The sequence below is a fragment of the Tachyglossus aculeatus genome, unplaced genomic scaffold, assembly GCF_015852505.1.
Source record: "Tachyglossus aculeatus isolate mTacAcu1 unplaced genomic scaffold, mTacAcu1.pri scaffold_87_arrow_ctg1, whole genome shotgun sequence".
NCBI lineage: Eukaryota > Metazoa > Chordata > Mammalia > Monotremata > Tachyglossidae > Tachyglossus > Tachyglossus aculeatus.
In genome coordinates, this window is record NW_024045095.1 from 1,338,805 (window position 1) to 1,350,943 (window position 12,139).

The following is a 12,139-nucleotide window of genomic DNA, read 5'->3' on the forward strand; positions in this document are numbered from 1 at the left end:
CCATAGATGGTAGTTAGATAATAGAAATCAGGAATGATACAAGTGAATTAGTGAAATTTGTTAAGGATGTTTTGGGATAATAGGAGGCAGGTTGTTCTATGAAGATGAATATGACTTCTTTAACCCAAATTTAAAGACTTTGGTGAATAACTTTGGCAATTAACAAGTACAAAGCTACAAGGTACTTAGTGTGGTAATATTTAATAGCATTAGAATCTTTGTGTCCATTTTTTGAGTTTTCTTTCTACTTCTTAATAATGTATTCAATTTATAGTCCCTGCACACATTGATATCTCATAACAAGTGGATGATATGATGATGATGACACAGTAGCTGTGATTCTAATCCTATTAAGACTATTCACCAGCTACTTCAATATTATGCTGTCTTCTAATCTCCTCACATGGGGAAAGCTATTTTTTGAAAAGGCAATTGTTTCTTCCTTAGCTCTCAGTAAATAATCTTGTCATCTAATACATATGTTAATAATACAATGAGATAAAATAAATCTTTAATCCCCCAAATCTTTATTCATTCATTTATTGTCAAGCAATAAAAAATATTTGGAACATTATTATTATTACTACAAATCATATTTATTGAGCACTTACTGTGTGCAAAGCACTGTATAAGCACTTGGGAGAGTACAATATAGCATGAGACACATTCTCTGCCCCCAACGAGCTCACAGTCTAGACTGGATGTGGCTTAGTGGAAAGAGCATGCACTTGGGAGTCAGAGAATGTGTATTCCAATACCAGCTCTGCCACATGTCTGCTGTATGACCTTTGGCAAGTCACTTAACTTTTCTGTGCCTCAGTTACCTCATATGTAAAATGGAGATTAAAAGTGTGAGCCCCACATGGGACAACCTGATAGCACTGTATCAATCCCAGCACTTAGAACAGTGATTGACACATAGTAAGCGCTTAATAAATACAAGAATTATCAAGTATTATTTGTTATTACTATTTTATATAGTGTCCCATGATAAAGGACTCATGTCTTATTTTTATATTAGTCATTAGTCACCAATTAGTCATTGGTGCAGCAATATATTGAATATCTCATAGCTGTAAAATGTATATATATACCAACAGATATATATATATAATATAATATATATATTATATATATATATATAATTATATATATATAATTTTTGCTGCCCATTTTCACCCCATTTAAAAGCTGGGCATGAGCAGTACTACTCACAAACCTAAAAGAATTTCAAAGAAAGCACTTTACCAAGCATTACACCACTGTGCCATGTTTCATTTTTAGTCCTATCATAAGAAGTTATTTTCTCCCTCTTGTCAAAATCACCTACGGAAATATTTTAAGTCATGGCTGTCTTCAAGGCCTCCTTCACATATTTGTTCCTCCGGCTGTATATAAGTGGATTCAATATGGGAATTATCAAGGTGTAAAAGACGGACACTACTTTCTCCTGATCAGGAGAATGCAGAGATGCTGGCTGGATGTAGCTAAAGCTAACTGAGTTATAAAACAAGGTCACGGCTGTCAGATGGGAGGCGCAAGTGGAAAAAACGTTTTGTCTCCCCTCAGTAGAGGGGACCCTCAATATGGTAGCCCTGATGAAGATGTAGGAGATGAAGATGAATGGGAAGGTGATGATAGCTAGAATCCCAGAGAGGGTGAAAAGGACGATCTCCTTAATATGGGTATCAGCACATGGGAGCTTCAGCAGCAGAGGAATATCACAAACGTAATGGTTCACAATATTGGGGCCGCAGAAAGGCAAGCTCAGCTAGCTCCCTGTGTGTAACAGTGAGTTTATAATTCCTCCTAAATAGGACCCAACCACAGGATTGACACAAAGCTTCTTGGTCACAATGATGTTGTAAAGCAGTGGGTTGCAGATTGCCATGTATTGATCAAACACCATGACAGCCAGAAGGATGCCTTCAGAGGATACATACATGATGAAGAGGAAACATTGAGCAAAGCATCCAGTAAAAGTAATGGTTTTAGTCTCTGACAAGTAGTTTGCCAACATTTCTGGAGCAAAGACTGAGGCATAACAAATCTCTAAAGGAAAAGTTACTGTGGGAAAAGTACATAGTGGTTTGAAGTCGGAAATCAACCTGGATTAAAATAATCATTCCAATATTCCCTACCAATGTAACAAAATAGATTACTAGAAAAAGCATAAAAAGAGGGACTTGAAGCTCTGGACGATCTGTCAATCTCACAAGAATGGATTCAGTAACTGTACTGTGATTTCTTACAGCCATTTAATGAATTAGTCAATTAGAAAATCCCTTAAGGAGCCCATACAATAGAGAGATGTATCATTAACATTTATGGACAGTGACAGATAAATTGCTTGTGTAATACATATATATATATATATATATATATATATATATATATATATATATATGCGTATATATATATATGCCTATACACACACACACACACACACACACACAGACACACACACACACACATATATGTTTACCATTGAGGTAGTCTTTTAAAGATATTCACATTAAAAAGTTCTTGGTTTTGTTTTCCTTTCATCCATTTCTTTATCTTTATTCATTCGATCTCACTGTTCTTCTTTCAAGCAGTTAGGCTACATTTAAACTATTCTTATCCAACAATTTGGAGAAGTCTACTACTTCATTCTTCAGGATTGAAGTTCAGATTATCCACCCTTGTCCCTCATATGGCTGTTCTTGAAACTGGAAGCATGACACCAAATTGTTCATCTGTAAGTCTAAATATCAGGTGGGTTAATTTGCCAGGGCCATCTGGGCTAACAGAAACTCCTGAGAGTCCATGATTTCCTTTTAATCCTGAAATAAAAAAGGAGTCTATAAACTGGTCAGAAAGGTAAAGATGAAAGCATTTCATTTTTCAGGGACTAAATGTATTAAAAGAAGTAAGTGTCAAATTAAACTTGACTCCCAAATTTGAAGGAGAGTTAAAGAGCAAATGAATTTCTGTCACAAAGAGTCTAAGTTTTGACAGGTTTGTCTCAGACTACCCCAAGTTTCAAGCTTATACATCTTTCTAACAAAATACCGGGAACTCAACCACTTAAAATAAAAGTTTGTCCAAAAGCTTTGAAGAAGATTTTAAAGTGTTCTAGTAAAGCCAAAAAATCCAGTGGGCAAAATTGGTTCACATTAGTAGAGGATTTAAAAAAACTCAAATGAGTTTTAATACATCAAAAACTGGTAAATGTAAGGTGATAATGATCAGGATTCTTGTGATTTGTCTTGTCCACTGAACCATTGTAATAATTTTATTTCTAAAGCTTATTTAACGCTGCTTATAAGTAACAAAATATGATGGTGTGACACAAAATTGGCAACAAATATTATTCTGAGCAAATTAGAAATCTGTTCTTGAGCAAATTTCCCAGAAATCTTTGCTTAGAAAGAAATCTGAGTCAGTGACCCTTTCCCAACTTCAGATGTCTGAAAAGATGGAAGTTCTACCTCTGTTGTAACCAATCGAGGGCACACATTCAACTTACTAGAAAACAAATATTTCAAAATATTTTTTGAAAGTATTCACCTGACTTTATAGATATAAAATAAATGGTTCTTAGTAAGAACAGATAACTAGAACTAGAATTTACCTTTAAATATCCATGGGTTTCATAATAATAATAAAATCGTTAAGGAACTTGTATGTCACAAGCATTATACTAAGTATTCAAGTTGGTACAGTGTCTATCCCAAGTGGGGCTCACAGTCTAAGGAGAGACATGCACTAAAATTAATTTCAGGTAGGACTGAGTAATAGTAAAAATAAAGGTGGTATTTGTTAAACACTTACTATGTGTCAACCACTGTTCTAATTACCGGGGTAGATACACAAGCTAATCAGGTTGACCCATGTGGGGCTCACAGTCTTAATCCTAATTTTTCAGATGAGGTAACTGAGGCACAGAGAAGTGAAGTGACTTGCCTAAAGGCACACAGTTGGCAAGTGAGGGGGACAGGATTAGAACCCATGACCTATGACTCCCAGGGCCACGTTCTTTCCACTAAGCCACATACACGAAATATGGTACATAAATACTCTGATGAGTCCTTAAGGGCCTGGATGGCAGAAGGACTGACATGACAGGGAAGTATGAAATAGGGTGCTTAGCAATTAGCTGGTGAAGGCCTCCAAAAAGGTGAATGATCCAGATCAGATGATCTTTTCTTTTTCTAAAGATCTCCGGGGATGACAAATACATAATTTTCTGGGTTTGCCTGCTTCGGAGGTGTATCCTGACAATCAAAAAGCCTTAGAGGTTAGGATGCTTTTCTCAACATAGACTCAAGGGTGTCAAGCATTGGGTTATTCCATTTTGGAGCATCATAAACAAATGGCTCTGATAAATTGTGACCTTTACACATTTCTTTCTTGTACCTTTGTTCTAAAATGCTATGCCCTAATGATTCCTTCCTGCTCAAATTCAGATCTCCATCCATAAATTATAAAAGAAATTTTATTTATAAAATTGTTTGTGTTTCTTCCTTCTCCATTTAGAATCAGACATACACCATCTCTCATGCTTCTGATCTGAGCACTATAAAGCTTAAATGAAATACAGTTCTTTTAGCAGTGTCACAGGCAAGTGAAAGAACATTGTGGATATATTGACAGAGGTCTTCAAAGCTTTAGAACTTGGTGGAACTATGGAGGTCTCGAATCAATCAGTCGATGGTATTTATTAAGCATTTACTATGTGCAAAGCACTGTACCAAGCTCTTGGGATAGTACAATACAAGAGTTGGTAGACACAAACTGGCCACAAGAAGCTTACAGTCTAGAGGGAGAGACAGACATTAAAATGTATCATGAATATGAAATCAGTATGAGCATGTGATAAGGCCTGAGGATGAGGTGGATATCAAGTACTTAAAAACTATGACCTGTAGGCCTCTAAGAAAATCTCTATTAAATAAAGAAGATCGTACTTCTAGAAAAGTGAAGGCAATTGCTTTTAAATCAACCTCCAAAATGTTTCTTTCCCCTTTAGCATAAAGCTATTTGGATTGAAGGAAAATTGAAACACCCTAAAATGATGAATGTTGGCATAGCAAATTACAGCGTTCTCATAAATGCCCAAAGTACGTGAAGTTTTAGCACAGAGCTATGGTTTACCAAAACACTGAAATATTTGCATTTTAATAGCCATTAAAATAGTAAAATAATTTTTGAAAAATACCATCTTTTGATGTAACAACTGGCAAGATAAAATCATAAATCTCTCCGTTGGGCTTATCTTTAATTAGTAGTTACTGTCCTGTGGTCAACTACAGAAAAGCATTATTGAAAATTTGAAAAATTGAAAAATGTAAATGGCTCTTTTTTATGCATAGGACTAAATATTTTTCTTTCTCTATGGTTATAATTTTTTCAAAAGAACCTACAAGTATATAAATTCATTAAGCATATAGATGGTTTCTTACAATGTCTCAGACACTTGCTGCTAAAAATTGCTGAATACCAATAATAGCACAAATTTCAGTAACTTGTAGAATAAGAGCAGATGTCTGAATATTTTTAAAAGGTTGCATAAGTGTCTGAATATTAGAATAACTCATACAATAAAATCACTCTCTTATATAGAGTAAATATAGGGCATATCTGTAAGATGGTCCTTGGGTACCCATAACTGTATTAAGTGTTACAGCCAGTGAGCATCACAGCGTCTTTCATTGCACTTTAGTCAGTTACTTAGTCCGGAGCAAAGTTGGAAAATTAAATTCTAAACAGTTCATTTCACATTTAAATAACCCAAATAGGGCAGTAAATATGCAATGTAAGAATAACACCAAAAGTAGACAGTAATTTCCAAAATATATTAGTCCTTATATTCTGAGCCTTGCATGGATAACCCCTTCATGCGGCAGACAGTTCTGCCGTGAGTTGACTCCGTGGGTTCTGTTAGTATTGGATGTAGTGGCATTTGGGGACACAGTCCCTTAAGCCTTTTGGAGCTCTGAATCCTAGCTCAGAATCTGAATCTGGTTCATTAAAATACCCTGTGGGACTTCTGATGGCATGGATCATCTTTGAAGTGTGGAAATGCTCTGTCGGTTTGTTATTTTCCTTTCCTATTTTAGTGATTCGTTTCCTATTCCCAGAAAAAGGTCTTTCATCAGTCCCAGTCTAGCGCACCTTCAAGAAACCTATTTCATCCATGATAAACTCTAACATAAATCTTAACATGGAGAGCAAATTAAAAACGGATTTTATCTCAATTGAAGCTGAAAGCTCAAGTTAATTCTGTTAGCAGCCTTGACTGTACTCTGTCCATCAATCATTGCCATTTTTTATTTATTCCTCGACTCTGCTCTGTCATTCACCCCTCACATCCAAGCCGTCACCAAAACCTGCCGGTCTCAGGTCCACAACATTGCCAAGATCCACCCTTTCCTCTCCATCCATACCACTACCCTGCTCGTTCAAGCTCTCATCCTATACCGTCTGGACTACTGCATCAGCCTTCTCTCTGATCTCCCATCCAAGTGTCTCTCTCCACTTCGATCCTTACTTCATGCTGCTGCCCGGATTATCTTTGTCCAGAAACGCTCTGGGCATGTTACTCCCCTCCTCAAAAACCTCCAATGGCTACCAATCAATCTGCGCATCAGGCAGAAACTCCTCACCCTGGGCTTCAAGGCTCTCCATCACCTCGCCCCCTCCTACCTCACCTCCTTTCTCTCCTTCTACAGCCCAGCCCACAGCATCCACTCCTCTGCCGCTAATCTCCTCACCTTGTTCTCGCCTGTCCCGCCATCGACCCCCGGCCCACGTCATCCCCCGGGCCTGGAATGCCCTCCCTCTGCCCATCCACCAAGCTAGCTCTCTTCCTCCCTTCAAGGCCCTACTGAGAGCTCACCTCCTCCAGGAGGCCTTCCCAGACTGAGTCCCTTCCTTCCTCTCCCCCTTGTCCCCTTCTCCATCTCCCCATCTTACCTCCTTCCCTTCCCCACAGCACCTGTATATATGTATATATATATGTACATATTTATTACTCTATTTATTTATTTATTTATTTATTTTACTTGTACATATCTATTCTATTTATTTTATTTTGTTAGTATCTTTGGTTTTGTTCTCTGTCTCCCCCTTTTAGACTGTGAGCCTACTGTTGGGTAGGGACTGTCTCTATATGTTGCCAACTTGTACTTCCCAAGCGCTTAGTACAGTGCTGTGCACACAGTAAGCTCTCATTAAATACGATTGATTGATTGAATGATTGATTGATTGGGCTCTTAGGAGAGTAGAATATGATACAGTTGGTAGACATGATTCCTACCCTCAAGGACCTTACAATACGGTGGTAGAGGCAGACATTAAAATAAATTATAGAAAGGGGAAGTAGCAAAATATAAGGATATGGACGTGAGTGTTGTGGGGCTGAAGATAGGGTGCATATCAAAATGTTTAAGGTGTACAGACCCAAGTGCATAAACAGAGAAGATGTTTGGGTGACGAGGATGGGGAAATGAGGGGTTAGTCAGGGAAGGCTTCTTGGAGGATATTAGATTATAGGAGGGTTTTGAAGGTGGGAAGAGTTGTGATCTGTCAAATAGCAAGAGGAAGGGAGTTCCAAGACGGTGGAAGGAGAAGGGCAAGGTGTCGTTGGTAAGATGAGATCAGGAACAGCAAGTAGGTTGACATTAGAGTAGTGAAGTGCCCAGATTAGGTTGCAGCAGGAATTGAGTTAGGTTAGATAGGGAGGGGTCGAGCTGACTGAGTGCCCTATGACCCATGATAGGGAGATTCTGTTAAATGAGGAAATGAATGGGCAACTACAGGAACTTTTCAAAGAGTGGCAAGAGCATGATGCTGGGAGCCAGAACACACAGGAATCAGCCCCAGCTTTGCCACTAGCCTGTTGGGTAACCTTGGGGAAGTCACTACCTTTCTAAGCCTCAGTTTCTTCATCTCTAAAATGTTGTTAATAATAATGATAATAGCTTCCTCTGACTACATCAGAGATCTTTCATAGACAAAATGAAATGCTTCTTGTGAAAGCACTTTGGAAAAATGAAAGAACTATGCAAATACAAGATGATATTATTTTAATAATCATTACGATAAAATGTTCAGCTTTTCCTGCCTATTGTGGACAGGGGTTGTCTCTATTGCTGTATTGTACTTTCCAAGTTCTTAGTACAGTGCTCTGCACACAGTAAGCACTCAGTAAATATGATTGAATGAATGAATGAGTGACCCCTGTCTGATCCATCTGGTCCTGTGCTTCAGGAGATCTGGGTGTGGTCCAAACCTGCCTGAACCACCCCAAGTCATCCTTGGAAAGTTTCAGGAGGCTCCCCTGGAAGTTTTCCATGGTAACTTTGTGGGAAGTCACACATGACCTTGTCATCCAATAATAATAATAATAATAATAATAATAATAATAATAATAATAATAATAATGATTGTGGCATTCGTTAAGCGATTACTATGTGCCAGGCACTGTACTAAGTGCTGGGGTGGTATACAAAGCAAATCGGTTTGGACATTGTCACTATCCCATATGGAGTTTATATTCTCAATTCCCATTTTACCGTTGAGGTAACTGAGACCTAGAGAAATGAATTGACTTAACCAAAGACACACAGCAGACAAGTGGCAAAACCAGGATTGGAACCTATGATCTTCTGACTCCCATGCCTGTGCTCTATCCACTATGCCATGCTGCTCCATTGTCCCTGGTTGGGTCAGGAAGTGGGTTTCTAGAACTTTGAGGTTCACCTTGCTCCTTCATCACCTCCCTTCTCTCCTTCTACAGGCCTGCCCACATACTCTGCTCCTATGGTGTGAACCTTCTTACCTCGTTCTTGCCTGTCCTGCTGCTGACCCCTGGCCCACATCCTACCTCTGGCCCGGAATAATCTCCCTTCTCGCATCCGCCAAAGTAGCACACTTCCCCTCTTCAAAACCTTACTGAAAGCTCACCTCTTCCAGGAGGCCTTCACAAACTAAGCCCCTTTTCCTCTGCTCCTCCTCCCTTCCCCATCGTCACTACTCCCTACCTTTGCTCTACCCAACTTCCCTTCCCACAACACTTGTGTATATATGTACGTATTCATTATTCTATTAATTTTATTAATGATGTATATATATGTATATATAATTCTATTTATTTCTATTCATGCTATTGATTCCTGTTTACTTATTTTGATGTCTGTCTCTCCCTTCTAGACTGTGAGCCCATTGTTGGGTAGGGATTGTTTCTATTTGTTGTTGAATTGTACTTTCCAAGAGCTTAGTATAATGCTCTGCACACAATAAGTGCTCAATAAATACGATTAAATGAATGAATGAATTTGGTTGCCTCCCTGCGCCACTCTTACTCCTATTCCTGCTCCCATTCTGACTTCTACTTCCCTCTCCCAGGCGTGGAGACAGTGTGGAAGCAGTGGGTGGGACCAGAAGGAAAAGAAGCCTGCCTATTCCACGCCCAGAACAGGCTCCTTTCTTCCCTTCTTTCCCTGCTCTGACCAAGCCACTTCTTTCTATGAATGTGCTCCCTCATTAGACCCTAAGCATCCTGAGGGTAGGGATCTTGTCTTCAAACTCCTCTGTTCTATTCCACATGTTTAATGTAGCACTCTACACAGAGAAGGATCTCAATAAATACTATTACTTGATTGACTATTGCTGTCCTTACCTCCCTGATTGTGGCCCTTTCTTTCCACCTTCAACCATATCCTTGACAATTTTTTTAAAAATTAGTTTTGGTTCATTTTTGAGGGTGGCAAAAGACGTTCGGACCCTTCCACCTCCAGAATCACCCATATCAGTCTGAATAGAATTCCTTCTCTGAATGTTACTTTCGTTTCACCTATGTGTTTGTGTGCTATACAGACACTAAGTCATCATGGAGTCACACGGAGCCTTGGGACACAGGGGCCTCTGCTAGGATACAGAGTTTAACAAAGAGCTCACCAAGAATTAAGTCTTGGGGTGAATCAGAGTTTAAGTATTATCTCCCAAAAGAGCAAATCTAGCTGCTCGAGGACCCTTAAAATTTACCTATGTGGCCTCTTTCCTGTCAGGCTATGGCATGTTAGCCCAGCCGACTTGGAAGTGTGTAACTACACTCAGAGTTCTGGGGTTTGGGGTTATCTGGATTTCCCCCCCCCCATCATCCCAAACTCATCCTCTCCATCTGACCCCTTACCTGCACCACCACCCTGGACACTTTTATCTAAGAAAAATAATAAAAGTAATAATAATACTAATAAATGGGGTATTTGCTAGGTATTTACTCTATGCAAGCACTGTACTAAGCTCTGGAGTGGATACAATACAATAAGAACTTAATTCCTGTGTCTCCTAGGGATACAGTTTAAGTAGGAGAAAGAATAGATAATTAATCTCCATTTAATAGATGAGGAAACTGAGCTCCAGAGAAGGTAAGTGACTTACCTAACATTTCACAGCAGGTAAGTGAGGAGCCGGGGTTAGAACTCAGGTTCCCTGACTCCCAGGTCTGGGCCCTTCAGCTCCAAAGCTGTTGTGTTCCAATAGGGATCTCCCTACTCCTTGTGTTCCTGCTGTTTCAAAAATGAATTCAAACAGCCTAAACCTACAGTCCATTCTATGTCCTAAAACAGGAGTGCAAATGAAATCTGGCATCAGTCTGAAAAGTATCAAAAGGAATTTATTGAGCATACAACTACACAAAGGAAAAAAACACATTATCTCTGCTCTCTGTCAACTTCCAATCTAAGGAAGAAGCTTTCTCATACCTGTATGATTCTGTACCTTGCTTATCACTTTCTGTCATTGCTTCTTGCCTATAATTTCAAGAAACCTGAAGCTTCTCCCAGAGCCGGCTACACCACGTTTCAAGCAGACCTGGTGCAAGAAGGAGGAACAGAGCTGAAGGAATGAATGGGAAGGAAAGAGAAATGGAGAGACAGAGAAGTGAAGGGAAGGGAATGAGGAAAAAAAGGGTGGAAGGACAAAGTAGTGGAGAGGGGATTTATGAGAGTTACACCAAACATTTCATTTGGTGTACAGTTTAAATATGTTCATTGGGTAGTGTGGAGTCACTTCCCAACAGATTCCTCCATCATAAAGCCCTCCAACCCCTGAGCTCCATCAGTGGCTTTGTAAAGTGCAAATTTCCCTGGTCTGCTCTGAGAAGGGCCATCAGACCTGACATAAATTCAGCCTTTAGTGCAGTGAGGTACTTTGGGGAGTTAGGGTTACACCGTGTAGAGGGTGGCCACCAAATCCCTTTTGGGCACAAAGCTGGATAGGTGTTATCAGCACAATTCAAGATACAGTGACAGAAAGAACCATAGCTAACAGGAAATTGAAGAACTTTGGTTCTGGAGCACTAACCCTACTTCTAAAATATGTCTTTTTGTCCCAAGTGCCTGGCTTTGCACACAGTAAGTATTCAATAAATGCAATTGCATGAACTAATAAGGAGTTTACACTTTCTAGTGGAGTAGATTGACATGAGTATTTAGAAATGGCATATCCAAATAAACAATTGAATAAATGCTTGTACAGAAGTACTGAGGATGACATAAGTTGGTACTGAAGTGCTAGAGGTGGCTGGCAGGTTTACATGGCTTGGGATGCTGGGAATTAATTGGGGAAAGTATGGTGGAAGAGATGGACCTTTCAGGAAGATTAGAAATAGGGGAAAATTAGTAGTCTGTCAGATTTGAGGAAATAGGAAATTCTAGGACAGGAAAATGGTGTGAGCATAAGGGGAGAGGTGGGAGAATTGAAACCATTGTACAGTTAGAAGATTAGCAATGGAGGAATGAAGAGAGAGGGTTGGGGAGTAGCAAATGAAGACAGCAAATATATGAGGTGAAGCAATTTGGTTGAGAGCACTGAAGCCAATTATTGGGACCCTCAAGTAAATGCCCATCACAAACACCATAAAATTCATCCTGGGTTTTTTTGTTTGTGTTTTTATGGTATTTGTTTAGTGCTTACTATGTGTCAAGCACTGTTCTAAGTGCTGGGGTAGATTCAATTTTTATCAGGTTGGACCCAATCCCTGTCCCACAGAGAGCCCACAGTTTAAGTAAGAGGGGATAGGATTTAATCCCCATTTTACCATGGAAGAAACTGAGCCACAGAGAAGTTAAGCGACTTGCCCAAGGTCACA

At 39.3% G+C, this 12,139-nt stretch overlaps 1 pseudogene; it reads right to left on the bottom strand.

Moving 5' to 3' along the window:
- Positions 1 to 1,339: 1,339 nt before the first annotated feature.
- LOC119924209 lies at positions 1,340 to 2,258 on the bottom strand (annotated as a pseudogene).
- Positions 2,259 to 12,139: the final 9,881 nt, after the last annotated feature.